The sequence below is a fragment of the Odontomachus brunneus genome, unplaced genomic scaffold, assembly GCF_010583005.1.
Source record: "Odontomachus brunneus isolate Ranch 3 - 2012 unplaced genomic scaffold, Obru_v1 Obru_scaffold_034, whole genome shotgun sequence".
Taxonomy (NCBI): Eukaryota; Metazoa; Arthropoda; class Insecta; order Hymenoptera; family Formicidae; genus Odontomachus; species Odontomachus brunneus.
Window position 1 is genome coordinate 1689367 of NW_022639484.1, and position 16860 is coordinate 1706226.

The 16860-nt window shown below is 34.6% G+C and overlaps 1 protein-coding gene across 11 annotated transcripts in view; it reads left to right on the plus strand.

Annotated features, from left to right (window-relative positions):
- LOC116843588 (SH3 and multiple ankyrin repeat domains protein 1-like) overlaps nt 1-16860 on the plus strand; it is a 326286-nt gene that overhangs the window by 196648 nt on the left and 112778 nt on the right. The window contains exon 1 of one of the 11 annotated variants that reach the window (XM_032814083.1): nt 7883-8450. The exons of 9 other annotated variants lie outside the window; for them this stretch is intronic. The gene's annotated coding sequence lies outside the window, so the exon portion shown is untranslated. Of the gene's footprint in view, nt 1-7882; nt 8451-16860 lie in introns of those variants that run through there. One more of the 11 variants, XM_032814084.1, reaches the window with a different exon arrangement.

The window sequence follows — 16860 nt, forward strand, 5'->3', positions numbered from 1 at the left end:
GAGAGAGAGAGAGAGAGAGAGAGAGAGAGAGAGAGAGAGAGAGAGAGAGAAGGGAGAGAGAAGGAGAGAGTGAGAGGGGAGAGAAGGAGAGAGAGAGGGAGAGAGAGAGAGAGCGCTTAACAGTCATTTAACGCATTTCTTCATACGGATGTAAAATAAATTAAAAGTAGAATGAAAATTATGCGTGTTTACTGCAATTCTCATAGATACCTTGCCATTTCCCAAATCGAGGGTTACTAAACATTTTCCATTTGAAGCGTTTGTTTCAAATATGCGTTCATTATAACTGACCCCTTCGCTATTAACATCGAAATTGCACAAGTGGGCCTAGCATTAATGTCTAGCATTAATCAATAAGTTAATTGTGACGAATATACAGAGTGTCTCAGGCTCTCCTCAGCAATTTTTGTGGGAATATAGAACGGATTGAGGTGAACATAAAAGTTCCATATGTTTTGCGACACTCGCAATAATAGTTGAGATATTAATTAAAGAAGATTGAATGAATGATCACGCGCGATATAGTAGATGAGCTGTAGCGGCGAGGTGTGCTATTGTGTGCTTGTACATTAAGTCAAATTGAACAAAAAAGCCCTTTATTATTTTGCAAATAACCACGTAGATCTTTAGTTATTAATGAAAGAAAATTGTTACATGACTGTGCGCGATAATGCACAAATTTTCTCCAATTGATATCTAAACATCTATGTGGCCATGTGCAAAATGGCAGAAGGATTTTTTGTTCAGTTTGACCTGATGTATACAACGGTAGACGTCACTACGATTTATTTATCACAGTGTGATCATTTATTAATTTTTTAAAATTAATATTTCGAGATTTATTGCGAACATCGCAAGAATGTATAGGATTTTTATGTTCAATCCATTCTACATTCTCACGAAAATTGCGGAGAAAAATTTGGAACACTCTGTATATTTACAAGAGGTTTTCGAGGTCGTTGAATGAGAAATTGCTGTTATAATTGGTAAATTCAAAATGATTGATTCAATATAGCGGATAACAGGATGAAAATTTGGAAAAACGAAAAATTATTCAGGATTAAAGTAATGGGTAATTTCGATTTAATTAGAGAGATCAGTTGTATTAATATTTAAAATTGGAATTTAGGGTCGATTTGACGTGAAAGGTTGACCGCATGTTTACCGCATAAAAAAACCGTTTAAAAATACTGGAAAACTTATGTGATGCGTGCATTTACATTGTCTTTATTATTCTCCCAACATTTAGTAGAAATATTCGTTCCAACATCAGTTGATTCTCAGTAAGCACAAATAAAGGTTTCGCAATCAAAGAAAAACCTTTAACAAAGTTTCGATAATACGAGCAAATCCAAGAAAACTACGAAGTTGTTTTTTAGATTGCGGAATTGGTCAATCCAAGAAATTTTTTCTGGATCTTTCTAAATCTCTTTGTCAGAAATAAGATAACCCAAATACTTTACAGATCTTTTAAAAAAACAACATTTTTCAGGATTCAACTTTAAATGGACAGATCTCAACCTTTGAAAAACAGTTCTCATTCGTTCAATCATTCTTTCAAAAGTTTTTTCATAAATTATAACATCATCTAAATAAACTAAACAAAATTTATAAAGAAACGTTTGCAAGACCTGTTCCATTAACCTCTGAAAAGTAGCCGGTGCATTACACAGTCCAAAAGGCAAAACTGTGAATTGCCATAAACTTTTTCCAATTGAAAAAGCTGTCTTCTCTTTATCCTCAACGCAGCTTAACTTGTCAATATCCACTTTTAAGTTCGGCTCTTATTTGCCTATTAATATATTTAATAAGTTGTATACATTTTTGAAAATCATCTATATAGAAAACTTATTTTATCCATATAAAAAATTATTTATTTCTTTTGCTAAATCTTAATTATATGAGTTTTTTTTTTAAAGACATTGACTGTGAATCTGATCTATAAATAATCAAATAAAAAATGACGGATCTCTCTCTCTCTCTCTCTCTCTCTCTCTCTCTCTCTCTCTTTCTCTCTCTCTTTCTCCAACATAGCCGTCTAAAGTATGCAATTTATAAAAATATATATGAGCACTATTGTTGTCAAAACAATTTACAACAGCAAAATATATAACATTTAAACTCGGACAATAACTCTTTTAAAATTCATTGAAAATAATGATTGATATAAACACCCGATTTCAATAAAATACGTTAATAAATAGTAATTGTTATAATTGTTTTAGTTTAAAAGTAGTAAATATGTTAAATAATATAGATCTACTGATAGAGTAGGCATTTAATTCCGAAAGAATGTTTTTATAATTTATAATAATTTTATAAGTTTTTATAATAATATTCGTTTATGACGCCTATACGTGTCATCGACAGTCAAGAGGTTAATCGGGAAAGCGGTCACAATGTTCTCTCTCTTCTTTATTTTCTTGTTATTACAACATTACATGGACCGCTATCCTGTATATACTTACCGACAACTGTCGGTTCAGTACGCTAACGACGTCTGTCATTAGCGTCTGTCATAATTATGAATAATTTTAGATAATAAACCGTGAAGAATAGCAAGTTCTACAGAAAATTAAGGCTCCTGAGGCCTTAAAACAAGGCGATTTGTCACATTTATTTTGCGGTTATCTAATAATATTCGGATAAAAGAGGAATGCCTGGAACATTTCAGTGTGTAAAACAGATTACAAGTATTATTTTAATGATATATTTTCTAATGTAGCCGTGATTTGCAGAAATTTTGGGTATGTTTTTTCTCGTTTCTGACATCATTAGTCTAATATGGCTGTGGTAACTTATTAACAGGAATCTTAAGTTAAAATAGAAAAGAATCCAAAAAATTAAAGACATTAAATTGCATCCGAAAATTACACAAATATTTGAAACAAACTAATATACAAGTAAACTATTATACGGATCTGTTGGTTATATTGATCAAAAGTTTGATATCACTGATAAAAATTGATGTTTAAAAAAAAAATTATCTGGATGACAGTCCAAATAATTGTTCTCATGCTTTTGACCGGTACTATATATAGGAGTGAATAACCTTCTTTATTGACGTAAACAAAATATCAAGCTGTCAAAGAGTCAAGTGTTTTGAAATATTATTCTGATTAATCAACAATCAGGATAGTGCGTATCTAGAAACGTATCTAGAAGTGCGTATCTAGAAACGAATATATCTGATTGCAAATGTTTAGTAACTCTCGTTCTGGGGAAAGTATTCATGAATACTAATGTACACAGTTTCATTAATGACCGAATACACACACATTTACTTGATCTAGAATTACTATATTTTTTGACTATATATAGGGTGTCCGAAAACTCACAGAGGAGTCACGGTGTATAGGCAGATTAGGTCAAACTGAATAAAAAATTCCTCTACCATTTTGCGAATAACCACGTAAAATTCTATGTTATTAATCAAAGAAGATTCGTGAATAATCACGTGCCATACGATAGATAAGCTATGATGACGACGTCTGCCGCTGTATGCTTATATTTTACATGAAACTGAACAAAAAAGTCTTCTACCATTTTACAAATTACCACATCGATTTCTAGATATTAATTAAAGAAGATTTGTGCGTTATCGCGCATAATCATGTAACAATTTTCGTTCATTAATAACTAAAGATCTATGTGGTTATTTGCAAAATGATAAAAGGCTTTTTTATTTTTTCAAGTGACCATTTTCCAAATGGCCATGTTTAGTTATTAATTAAAGAAGTTTTGTGTACAGTCGTGCGCGATAATGCACCAATCTTTTTTAATTAATAACTAAACATCTCACACAGTATCCAATCACAGTCTTCTTATCGCAGTAGGTTAGATTAGGTCAGATTAGGAGAGATAGACAAGGAGAGATAGACAATAAAAGAGATTGAAAATATGTCCCTTTCTCTCTCGTACACTGAAATTTAAGAATTGAAGAATTTAGTAAATATTATCAAAATTTGGTTACTATTACTAAATGATAGACGTAAATATAGCGGGCTAAAGCTATGGCAATACTTATTAATTAATTTAGTTCTGTAAAATAAATTATTTATTTGAGAAGTAAAATTTATTTGCTTCCAGAATATATTTGGTAAATAAAACTTATTGAATAGTTGAGCAAAATAAGCGATTTTGTAGTAATTACAAAATTTTGGGTAGGTTCAACCAACCATCTGTAATAATAGATATTAAAACGATATAATAGCTGCAAATGAATGAATTTTTCGTTGTGCTGCAACAAAACATATTTATACTAGTAACAAAATAGAACTCGTATCTACTGAATTTTTTATTACATGGGATATAACGATTTCATAACAATTATCAAATATCTGTTCATAACTGTAATATATTTTATATTAAATATTTAACATTAAGTAACTATTACTAAATTATTTAATTGATGTTACTGTGAATGCAATTACGTCATACTCTCGATCTATTAAATATTTGGTAATTATTATCATATTTAGTATTAGTTACTAAGGATTCAATGAATTTCTGTAACTAAATGCAGTTTGTTATAGTTACATCTTTTCTCTCAGTGTAGGATCTTGACAAAACCGCAATTGACCAGACTCTGATTCAAAAGTTTCTGAGCATCTCGAAGACTCATCGGGAGATCGATAAACGACGATCCGCCGCAGTTTCTATCTGGAATCTCCGCTTCTTTTGCACAATTGCGCTCGGATATCTCGCGGCGCTCGTAAAGCGCGGCCTAATCGACGGCCCATTTGACATACGGTGATAACGGTATCTCCCGTTAGTTAACGACGAAATCGCATTTCGCTGTACGGAGGAACGGGGGATTATCTCGTAACAATTATCGCGCGATAATGGGTAGTTGTGCGGCTATTAATAGAGTCGTCTGCGTTGCATCAATCGTAGAATTTCGAGGAGAATGGCGATCGAGTGTTTCTCTCCCATTCTTGCCTTATCGGACGTCGCGTTATCGCGGCGCTTTGACGCTCGATCGAGCCGCGCGATAAATCACAGGACATCAACGACAACGACGGCGACGACGATTGACGATCGACGGGATCCTTTTTTTCCGTCCGTGAATGGTTCATTACAGCCTGCTTCCGTAGGATGTGCGAGGACTTTTAAGGCGACGACGCAATCCGTGGCGGCGATCTGTCTTGCAACCTCGCAGAAAATGGAGCCGCGGCCAGAAAAGGCGCTATTACCGTTTCCTAATGAGGATCGTTACGTTATAAAGCGATCGCGAATCATACGCAGCGAAAGTTCTTTCTCTCTCTCTCTTTCTCTCCCTCTCTCGCTCTCTCCCGTCGCTACGCTATGCTATACCAGGCCGCGCTTCCCGCGATCGTTATCCCTTCATATCGTATTTATACGTAGCGATACGCAACAATGTGGGTGTGTACCGATATTGCGATGAAAGTATCGATCGGCCCGTTTTAAAACAACAATGTAAAACGCCGCTCGCCATTTCCAGTGTTTGTCGATCAAAATGGACGCGTGCAGTCGACCTCTTCTTCGTATCTCACGGGATCGTTGATAGAATATCTTGTTGAAACGTGCTGTACTTTTTTACTCTTCTGTATATGACGTTTCCACCCCGCAGCGCATTGTCAAGAGTGAAATACGATAACCAACAGAAAAGGATACAGACTACTTCTTAAGTACCGATACTTAATTTTTTTATTCTTGAATTTAATTTTTGTGAAGAAAGACTTATGCAGACATATGAGTAGTGTGAACGTATCAAAGGCCTCATTTAAAAAATACCAGATGTAATAAGAATTCCATATAAAATAAAAAAAAACACTAAAAGAGGGACTTACAAAAAACACCAGTTTTTTACCAATGCGACACCACAACTGAAGAATACCAACTGAAGACTATCATGTTGTTAAATTTAGAAATAAAATTGTTAGAGTAAATTTGTTAAATTTAGAATAAATTGCGCATCCTTCTGTATATGACATTTCCACTCCGCAATATATTGTCAAGAGTGAAGTACAATAACTAACAGAAGAGTGTACAGACTGTTTCTTAAATACTATTCGATACTTTAATTGATTCTTGGAGTTAATTTGCGAAAGGCTTGGGTGAACATATCAAAGATCCCATTTCAGAAATACTTGGTATGATAAGAATTCTATATAAAATTTAAAAAAACATCAAAAGAGAGAGAAACTTACAAAAAATACATTTTTTTTACATTTCAGTGTTGCATTACAACTGAAGAACACACATTATGTAGTTATTAAAAAAATAAATTGCGCATACCTTCTGTATATGACATTTCCACTCCGCAATACATTGTCAAGAATAAAGTACGATAACCAACAGAAGAGTATACAGAGCGTTTCTTAAGTACAGTCTGATACTTTAATTAATTCTTGAAGTCAATTTGCGAAGAAAGGCTTGTGTAAACATATGGACAAAGTAATTATATCAAAGGCCTCGTTTTTCAGAAATACGGAATGTAATAAGAATTTTATATAAATTTTATATAAATTTTAATAAGAATTTTATATAAAATGAAAAGAAAACACTTAACACAGAAAGGAACTTATAAAAAATTAATTTTTTTTTACTTACGTCCTATCATAACTGAAAAACACATACCACATAGTTGTTAATAAAAAATTAAATTTAGAATAAATTGCGCATCCTGTGCATATATAAGATGACACATTAAAATATTGAAATACAAATATTTTCTAAACTAATTTCTACCAAGATCTACTTCTTTGCAGGTAATTAATAAAATATTAAAAATCTGTAAAAAAGAATTTTGATCTTGTCCATTGGCGTACAAATTAGGAGCAGTAATGCACTACCTAAATCTTATTTTTATGCCATTAACTTTTCACAAATTGGCAATTATAGATACAAAATGAAAGTAATACCCTGCCTATTTACTAGCTCGAGCTTGAAAGTGAAATCTCCTTTCATTTAGGAACTATTATAAAAAACGACAATTTTATACAATTTTTGACATCCTGCATCTATAAAACGAAGTTTTTGGGACCATATGTTCATATGAACTTTTCTTTATAAAATGACGAAGAATTAACTCCTGGAATATTGGACAATAATTAAGAAACACACTGCATTTCAGTGAGTACATTTCCACCACACATTGTCGGTCCATATAATAATTTCAGCAAACAACGAATATCCGCGTGCGTGCGATAGGCGCATCGAACAGACAATGAACATCTCACCTAGTGCGACGTGATTCATCGTTAACGCGTTATACCGACACATTCACGCTTCATCATGTGTATGTGTATCGAGGCGCATATCGAGGCGCATATCTTTAATCAGTAATACAGTAATCCGTGCGCATCCTTTTCCTCCATTCCGCGTCATTCTAATATCGATATTCGATGTCCCGGTTTCGTTATTTCCGACTGTCTTTAGGAACCCAGCCCCGACAATTGACGCGAGTCAGGAGTATTTATACACTGTGTGCACAGGGCACGTCCTTCAAGGCACTGCTCTCGTCCTCTTGACCTTCCACCTTCCACTATCCCACCGCCTCGATCGCAACTAATCGTTCGTCCACTCGCGACTCTTGCTACGTATTCGCTTTCGCACACGCTCGCAGACAACCACCACTGCCGCACCACCATCGTCACTACGCATAAGCGACGGAAACAACAACGCGAGGGTGGTGTCCAACCCTCTTGGTGGCCGTCAAGGCGCAGGATGGGCGAGGGGTGGCGGCAGAGAGCGCACTCGGTCGATCTCTCGTCGTTGCCAGGCGACGAACATCCACTACCACCAGAGGTTCTCTCTCTCTCTCTCTCTCTCTCTCTCTCTCTCTCTCTCTCTCATCCCCTGGACTGGAGCGTAACTCCTGAAAACCGGCACCGGTGCCGTAGCGCCATCTACGCCGCTCTCGCCTGCGGGACTTCACCCTCGCGTGCCCCCTTGTCTCGACCCCCGCAGTCGCGCGATGCACCCCGCGACGCTCGGTCCCGCATTCCGAGGCGCCGCCGGTCGTACGTTTCGCTTTCGTCGAGCGTCATCCCGTACCGATGGTAGTGCGTTCGCCGGCGCGCGGAGGGTGAATCCACCCGGCGAGAGCCACCCTCTTCGTGGAGGATCCTGTCCCGGCGACGACAGTCGCGAGACTGCCATACCCGGGAATTCTGGACGAGCGACGACAACAACGGGAGTCGAGTTGTTGTCATCGTCATCGTCGTCGTCGTTGTCGCCATATTGCTGAGGCACGACGCCCCCGAGGAGCGTCTCCCGCAACGCGGTGGTGCTGCGGTGACGGATACGGTGATATGGTGGTGGTGCGTACGTTCCCGGCTTATTTTTCGACAATGGCCGTCGTCGGTGGCGAGATCGCGCGATAACCCCGGCGCCGCGGAGGGCCGCCTTCTCTGTCTCCCATTCGTTCTCTCTCATTCTCTCGCCCATCGCGCTCGTGGCCGCCGAGGGTCGTTGAACCAGGGGTAAGTCGGCAGACATGTCGCTATTGACACGTGCTTTCGTAGTACTCCTCGCGGTCTTTGATTGCTGCCGGAATTGTAATTCAGTCATTTGAATTAGAACATGTGCTTTTCAAGAATCTGTTCTCTAGAGCTTCATAGTGCCAAAAAGGGGGAGAGAGAAAGAGCTGAAAGAGGAGTCGAAGATAAGCATCGACGTCCCAATATCTTTGGTGTTAAGCCATACACAAGGATATATACTCGTAATGTGTAGGAACTACTTTAGGGACTTGGTACTTAGAAATAATAAAAAAGGTTCATGTAAACATACGTTCCATTTGTCCTTATTCCTGAGTTATAGCTTTTGTGCCGCAATAATTCTGTCGATAATATGAATTGGTCTAAATTATTACAGAAGTAGTAGAAAATAAATTTAATAATCTATTTAGTATGATATGATATAAAAATATTCAAATAATAACTTTTATGATAAGAAGTCAAAAATACATAACACTTTTAAATAAATAGATGATATTTTTAATTATAATTCTGTATGGTTCCAAGGGGTTACAAACATTTTTTTGTAATTTTTATTACAATATTTTTTCCGTTGCATCCGACAACAGTGCTCAATGTTTTACGCATAATGCTCATAGCATTCTACAAGTCGTTTCAAAGTAGAGAGTAGAAGATCAATAAGATGTCTATAGGTTTGTATTGAGATGCAAAGTGATCATTTTGTATTATAAAGGTAAGCAAATCATCAGAAGAAATAAACTCGCTATAACTCGGAACGAGAACAAATAGGACGTATGTTTATACGAGCTTTTTTCATTATTTTTAAGTGCTAAATTCATCCCTAAAGTATCCCTCATATTGTGGGATACTCAGCATATACGTGCCATTAAAGAATAAATTATAAGGAAAAATTAACTGTAAATGAATTACACAGAAACGTGTATTCTGCAATAAACGTGTGAATTCTCGAATAGCTTTGTCATTACTTTTCATACTGTCGACAACAGTATTCAGAAAGGCAGTAATGATTGCTCTTTTCTTGACAATGATAACACTTGATTACGCTTTGCGGCACTTGACTTTGCGGCAATGATATTTTTGCGATATACATCAACGCACTTGATACCATCGGGAAAATATACGAGGCGCTTCTTGATAAAGTCCCGGAACAACAGCATATACGATGAATTTATGCGTAACAACGTGTGGGACTTCTCCCATGATTAATAAAAGAATCGGAGCGAAAACACGAGTAATATTAGTATTCACGTCGATATCGCATTTCGAGATTTAATTTATGCAACCTTTTGAGAGCGCGACTCGTCGCCCCTTTAACCTTTCCACCGTCCAATCAATGATTAAATTATTTCCCGCTATTTCTGTCGTTGTCCGCCTACACCGTCACTGCTCCTCCCTATATCCTGTCATCTCCTAAACGCCGACAACAAACAATGGCCTTCGACATTTTTAGCAATTAGCGAACCTCCTAACAGGAGATTACCAGGACAAGTCTTAAAGTGAAGTAGGGGCGTCTGTTTGTTCTATAGATGGGGTTTTCCCCCCAGTCGCGTGGAGAATCAATCAATTAACGAAGAACATTTTTTGAAAACAGCATGTCAATATCTTTATTTATTTACATTTTTAACTTTACTTTGTCGGAATATTTCTCTTTGTTTGAATTTTTTGAGCGACTAATAAATTATTTCTCTAATTACTGTTTAGACTTAATAGCGACTTCTATGCGTGGAATTTAGGACGCGAGTTTGTTTCATAACGAAATATATTACAAAAAAAGAAAAATAATAATCTTATAAGCCTTATCTCTCTCTTAATTTAGGTTTTACCTAGAGCTCTAGATATATGTTTAGTTCCTTGAAGTGTTGACGGTAGAAGCGTATAATATATTGACATCCTTAAAAGGTTTCCCTACTTTGATACTCTGAAAATAACACAATTTTTAGAAATTTTTAGGAATTTTTTTAAATAAATATATGGAGTGTTACAATTACAAACTTTATACATTTATTGAATAACATTTAAAGAATGTGCTTAATTTATTATAAATCATAATAACAATAATACTTAAAGTTATAAATGAAAGCGTTTGAAAAAGTGTGTTACTGGCGAACATAATTTCGTTGTCACAATCATTATCTGAAACAAAAAACATAAAAAAAAATATATATATATATCGCATGAACTAGAATAAATAAAAAATATTGAAGAAAGAAAAATGGTAGCATTTTAAAAAATAAATATAAAAATATAAAAATAATATAAAAATAAATATAAAAATATAAAAATAATATAAAAATAAATATAAAAATATAAAAATAATATAAAAATAAATATAAAAATAAAGATAAAAAATGAATTTTGTTTTTTCAACAAAAAAAGTTGTTAGTTTTTTGAATCGTAAAATTCGAATTTTGAAAATTATGACTTGATTCATGTAAAAACAGGGCATATACTGAATATATGCCTCAAAACTTCAAGTCACTTGGTTCATTATTTTTTGAGACATCATGTTCGCCAGCTTGAAAAATGACGTTTCGAGAAAAACGTTTAAACGTTTAAAGTTTTAGATATACTTAAACTTTAAACGTTTAAAGTTTTAGAATATACATAACATAAACAATAAATCATACTTACAATTAAGTAACTATTTGAAGGATATTTAGCTGTAACATTTTAGGAATATGTTGTTGAGATGTCAAACTGTATGAAAATGTAAAAAAAAATCTATTTTTTCGACCCTTAAAAATAGAGAGATCCCCTCTTAAGGGGATAACTGAAACTGAAAACTTTACCGACAGAACACTGACATTTTTCTGCAAAGTTTACGTCGTATTGGTTATACAGAATTACAAATGCTTTTACGCAATGAAAGTACGTGCAAAAATAAATAGGAGCATTGCTCGATATGTGACGAAAACGAACAAAAAATATTTAATGTAAAATCTCAAACTGTCAGCGTAATATTTGCTTAATCAAAAAGTTTCGCAGCTTGTATATACCGAAAGTGTCGATGCTCCAAACAGAAAAATTTTGAAGAACTTTGCTTTATTTTCGCATCTATATTTGGAAGCTTAAGAATATCGAAATCGTTTGCAAAAAAATTTCTACACATATATGGTTAGATTCCATTGAATATGGTAAAACAAAGTTACATACGTCCATGTAAGTTCTGTATATAAAAGAAATACGAAAAGGATAGCGTGATTATGTTAGTGACGATCGTCTCTGCATTATCGATCGTCTCTATTGTTCGAGTTCGTCATCGACTCCAGCACCCCCTTAAGGGGTTACTTGCAGTCGGACTATTGAAAAATAGTCAATTTTTACGATTTTTTTTGAAAAAACTATATGTGTTTTTATTATAGTAATTGGTGTTTTTAAAAGTATATATATTAATGTAATTTTAATAATTTTTTTGTTTATAAAATATAAAAAATAAGTTATGTGCAATTTGTTAGATGTCTTTTTTAAATACAGAGTTTACGATGACCACGATATCTCGAAGCTAATTTATCTGAAATGAAAAAATTAAAAAGATTTAATTCTTGTATGAGTTTCTTGTGTACTTGATCGAAGGATTTTTCAAAATAGTAAGATTTCACAAAATGACGGCTGTTCAAAATAAAAGTATTAAATTTCACGCAAAAAAAACGGTCATTTTTTTGGTTATAAAATCAAAAGTTTTTTTGTAATAACAAATCTTTCGGTCAAGTACACAGGAATTATGTCTAAAAAAAGTGTTTAAAACTTGAGACCGATCGGTGTAGTAGTTTTTGAGATATTTTTGTCACCGACTTGAAAAATGATGTTTCGAGAAAAATGGTTTAAACTTTTAAGAGTAGATTACATTAACAAGGTGAGTACCAGGTAGTGCACTCATAGATTTCGCTCAATTTCAGATATATTTTAGTACTAATCTTTCATTAATTCATGGATAAGTGGCACGATGCAATATTCAAGCATTCGCGAAAAATTTGCTTCGAAAGTTTCTCATGTGACATCTATAGCGAATTAGCGAAGGGGTTTAGCAAATAGCGACATAGCGCAGCAAATAATGCGTAGGACTAGAACGCTGCGCGTTGCATGCTCGAGTCCTAACTTTTCTAATTTTCTTTTCTTTTTTTACTTTTTACTTTTTTTTACTTTTTTACTTTTTACTTTTTACTTTTTTTACTTTTTTTTCTTTTCTTTTTTTACAAAATATTTTAATATGTGAACACATATAGAGTAAACAAATTATTATTTAATTAAACTTGCACAGCGGTAGAAAAGCCTTGATTAGTCATATAATATAATGTAAAAATAAAATTTCTTGCAGAATTTTTAAATTTAAAAATGATTTTGGAATCTTTAATTGTATTGTGGATCGATACTATTCGTATGGTTACAGGCGTTAAAGTATGCGAATATAAAAAAAATTATAAAATACTACATTTAAAGTATTAATATTAAATTTAATAATTGTTAAATAATAATTTTTTTACATATGTGTTCACATTGCAATATTTTGTAAAAAAAGAAAAAATTAGAAAAATCAGAACCCGAATATGCAACGCGCAACCGTTCTAGTCCTACGCCTTATTCGCTGCGCTACGCCGCTATTTGCTAAATCTTTTCGCTAATTCGGTACAGAAGTCACATGAGAAACTTTCGATGCAAATTTCTCGTGAATCCTTGAGTATTGCATCGTGCCACTTGTCCACAAATTAGTGGGAGGTTAGTACTAAAACATATCTGAAGTTGAGCGAAATCTATGAGTGCACTACATGGCTATTCCCTTGTAAGTTAAAAAATTTTTTTACTTACATAAAATCATCAATTCCTAGCCCATATAAAAGACGTTCTGCTGAAGAGGCTGCCTCTAAAATGTCGATTTGATGTTGTCGACGAAGCATTCTTTGCTTGCGCGTGTTCGTCTGCGCTCTCTTGTCGGAGATCCGTATGCGCTCCGCATTCTCCCTACTGGCGTAATCGTGAGTGTATCGTCTGATGCTTACACCCATTGATTGAAGAATGCATAATAATGCTGCTGATCCCTCATTGAATATACAAGCAGCAATATATGCAGCTAATTCTACGATGACAGAGCCGCTCGGATTAATTTTTGGACTGATTTTCCATATCAGCTGATTGTAACTTTCATTCGTATTTTGCGTAAAACCACGTACACATTTTCCTAATAGAGAGTCGTTACTTAAATCTTCTTATTTTCATTATTGCGATTAAAATATCTGATGGTAAAGATGCATAATCATGTTGAAGTAATTTCAATTCACCTTTTGTTGAAACGCGCTGCCAAGAACACCACGATTCAACGCCAACCGGACACTTGCTGTGACATGGGTTTTCATCCGTCGTATAGTGTTCATAGATGATTCATTTAACTCTCTCGAGTCTTTATTACGACCCATAGAATAAAACTCCAAAAATTACACAGAGATCGACAGGACTGCACAGCTCGGCATCAGCAACTATGCTGCCCGTTTTGTTTGCATTTGTCTCAAAGATTGTTAGAAACTCAATAACCTGGGTATACACATACACTTACATAGGTATGTAAATACTAACAATACTTAATACTTAATACTTAATACTTAATAGATGACCTACAGGCAATTTCAAAGTGACAACTGCGTTCAAACGCAGATATATCCAGGCCATATTTTCAAACGAGAAACAAAGCGCTTCGACGCGCACATACTTATGAGCTTATATCTCCGTGAATTTTCTTTGAATCAACTTGAAATTTTAAGGGAATATTTTTAAGATAATGAACTTGAAAAAAATGTAATTTTTGAAAAATCGAAAATTTCAAAATTCTGACTGCACGTAACCCCTTAAGAATAATAACACATAAGCGGTTAGTGTTGCGAGGAATGTTATCGAAGACTCGGTAACTGAATTAGTATAACGTTTCGCCCGGTAAATGGGGAGGTCCAGATTCGATTCCTGGCTAAAGCAGTATTTTTGACTATTTAAAAATAAAAAGAAATTAATGCGCATTTGGATTTTAAATAAAAAAGATTATTCATTAATTATAAATTATTGGAGTTTCAGGATCGATTTGTTAGTGGAAGGTTTTGATCACCACCTACGAGTGACCTACATTGAAAGACCGGAAAATCATTCGGCGCGTGCGTTTGACACTATCAAACGTTATTATCCTTCCATTCTATTTGCATCTAGCATTTAGCTCTTATTGGGCTTATCTCTCTCTTAAAAATAATAAAATCCGAATTTAAATGTGCATTTAAATGCCACGTATGATAAGTTAATTCATACGTAATTTTATCACGTCGTCAATTTGGGGATTTAAATATCACGTATATCATATGCATGACCACCAGTCGGATCTCAACGGACAGACGTAAATCACGGGCGAAGGAATTACTTATGTAATCTCTGCTATGCCAAATTTCCGCGATTTTCCGACGTGACACGACGCGAATAAATCGCGACGACAAAACTTCCTATCTCCCGGCCGGGCATATGAGACGAAAGACTATTTGTACAGACAAATCCCCACGAAGGCGGGTGTTTTTAAGCAAGGGAGAGCAGAGACAGAGGAGGAGAAGCGCTTTTCTCTTGCTCGTTCGCGGCGTCAATCCTCTTTTTTTTTTTTTAGCTCACCGCATTCTTCTCCCTTCCGCGCCTATTACTCGCAAATGCGACGCGATTTGTTACGCGTCCACAGATCCATCGTGCTCGAAACTTCCCTACAATATCGCGTATTATTTTATCGCCGTCTATGCGCGATTCGCAAAAGTATCCTCATATTCGATGATCGGAATTCTCGGTGAGCAAGAACCATATTATAATAATCGAGACTCTGCAGGGAAACTTTTTCAATTTTAAACTTCCACACGTGCGTGCATTTTTGCTTATCGCGTTGTGACGTTTCTCGTCAGCGGGGACTCGATTATATGTTTACGTTCGCGCGGGGATCTTCGTGCATTCTTTGCGACAAATCGCTTACGTTATTGTTTATTGGAATAGTTTAATCCCGCGGAACGATTTCATTCGAAAGTGATTAAATAAATATGCACACGCAATTGAGTAAATGTAGGGGAACCGGGGCTAGATGTCCTACATTTTAGAATTTCAAAGTTACAGCTTCTCAGGCAGCTAATTGTTGTGACTGACTGTGTAAACATGATAGAGGTAACTTTCTTTTATGTATTAATACCCGTCATGATTCTGTTAACCGTTTGTAATAAGCAAAATACGAATATACAGCAACAGAACCATCTTAACCTGGTACCGGGTTGTCGGTTACAGGATAAAGAAGACTACATATAAAATATTTATCCTGATTAGTAATTCTAGAGTCTCCGCGAGAGATTTCCAGTCCTCCTACTGGTTCATAATTATGAGCCAACTTTATCCCGTCTGTCCATATTCTTTATGTCATTTTATTAAGGAAAATTGCATTTATTCAAAAACAATATATATCGTATAACACTTGCAAAAAATGTCATTTAGCTAGTAACGTATCGCTTAATTTTATTTAGTCACAATGGAGATTAAGGGGACTGGAAGTCAGATTGTCTGAAAATCGTGCTTGTTTTTTCACAATTTTTTATTTTTTACAAACTAAATGAATATGTGTGAATGAAAGTGTTATTTTGATGTGTATTTATACAACATATAAAGAGAAGAAAAATATAATTTTGATGATGAAATACTCAATATAAAGTGTATGGTACATGCAGTAAAAATATATTTCGTTTTTCTTTTCAAGATCGTCATTTTGTAGTAATATCTTGATTCTCGGTGGTTCAATTAAGCTGAATTTTAGGTAGAAAATTTCCGTAAGCTTGTCGTTATCGTGTGAACCACTATAATAGAAATTGAGTAGAGAAGTTAACAAAATTGCAAATATTTTAGTGGAATATTATTAAATTTTCAATTCTTTTATCGTAAAAAAATTAATATTTAAAAATTAAATATTTTCACGAGTTTGTCAGTGGTTCACACGATAACGACAAGCTTGTGGAAATTTCCTACCTAAAATTTAGCTTAATTGAACCACCGAGAGTCAAGATATTACTGCAAAATGACGATCTTTAATTATGCTATATAAATGCACGTCAAAATGAAACTTCCGCATATTCATTCAGTTTGTCATAAAAAATTGTGAAAGAACAAGCACGATTTTCAGGCAATCTGTCCTTCCAGTCCCCCTAAACATAATTGCCAAAAATAGGCGGTACACGTTGAAATAAAAACTCTGCGTAATTATAAATACATGTAAATACTATCAAAAATAGAAAAAAAGATAATATTAGAAAGTCTCCATTGTCAGGAGAATTTACGCGGTACAAATGTATTTGATAATTGCAGATATATATATATATATATATATATATATATATATATATATATATATATATATATA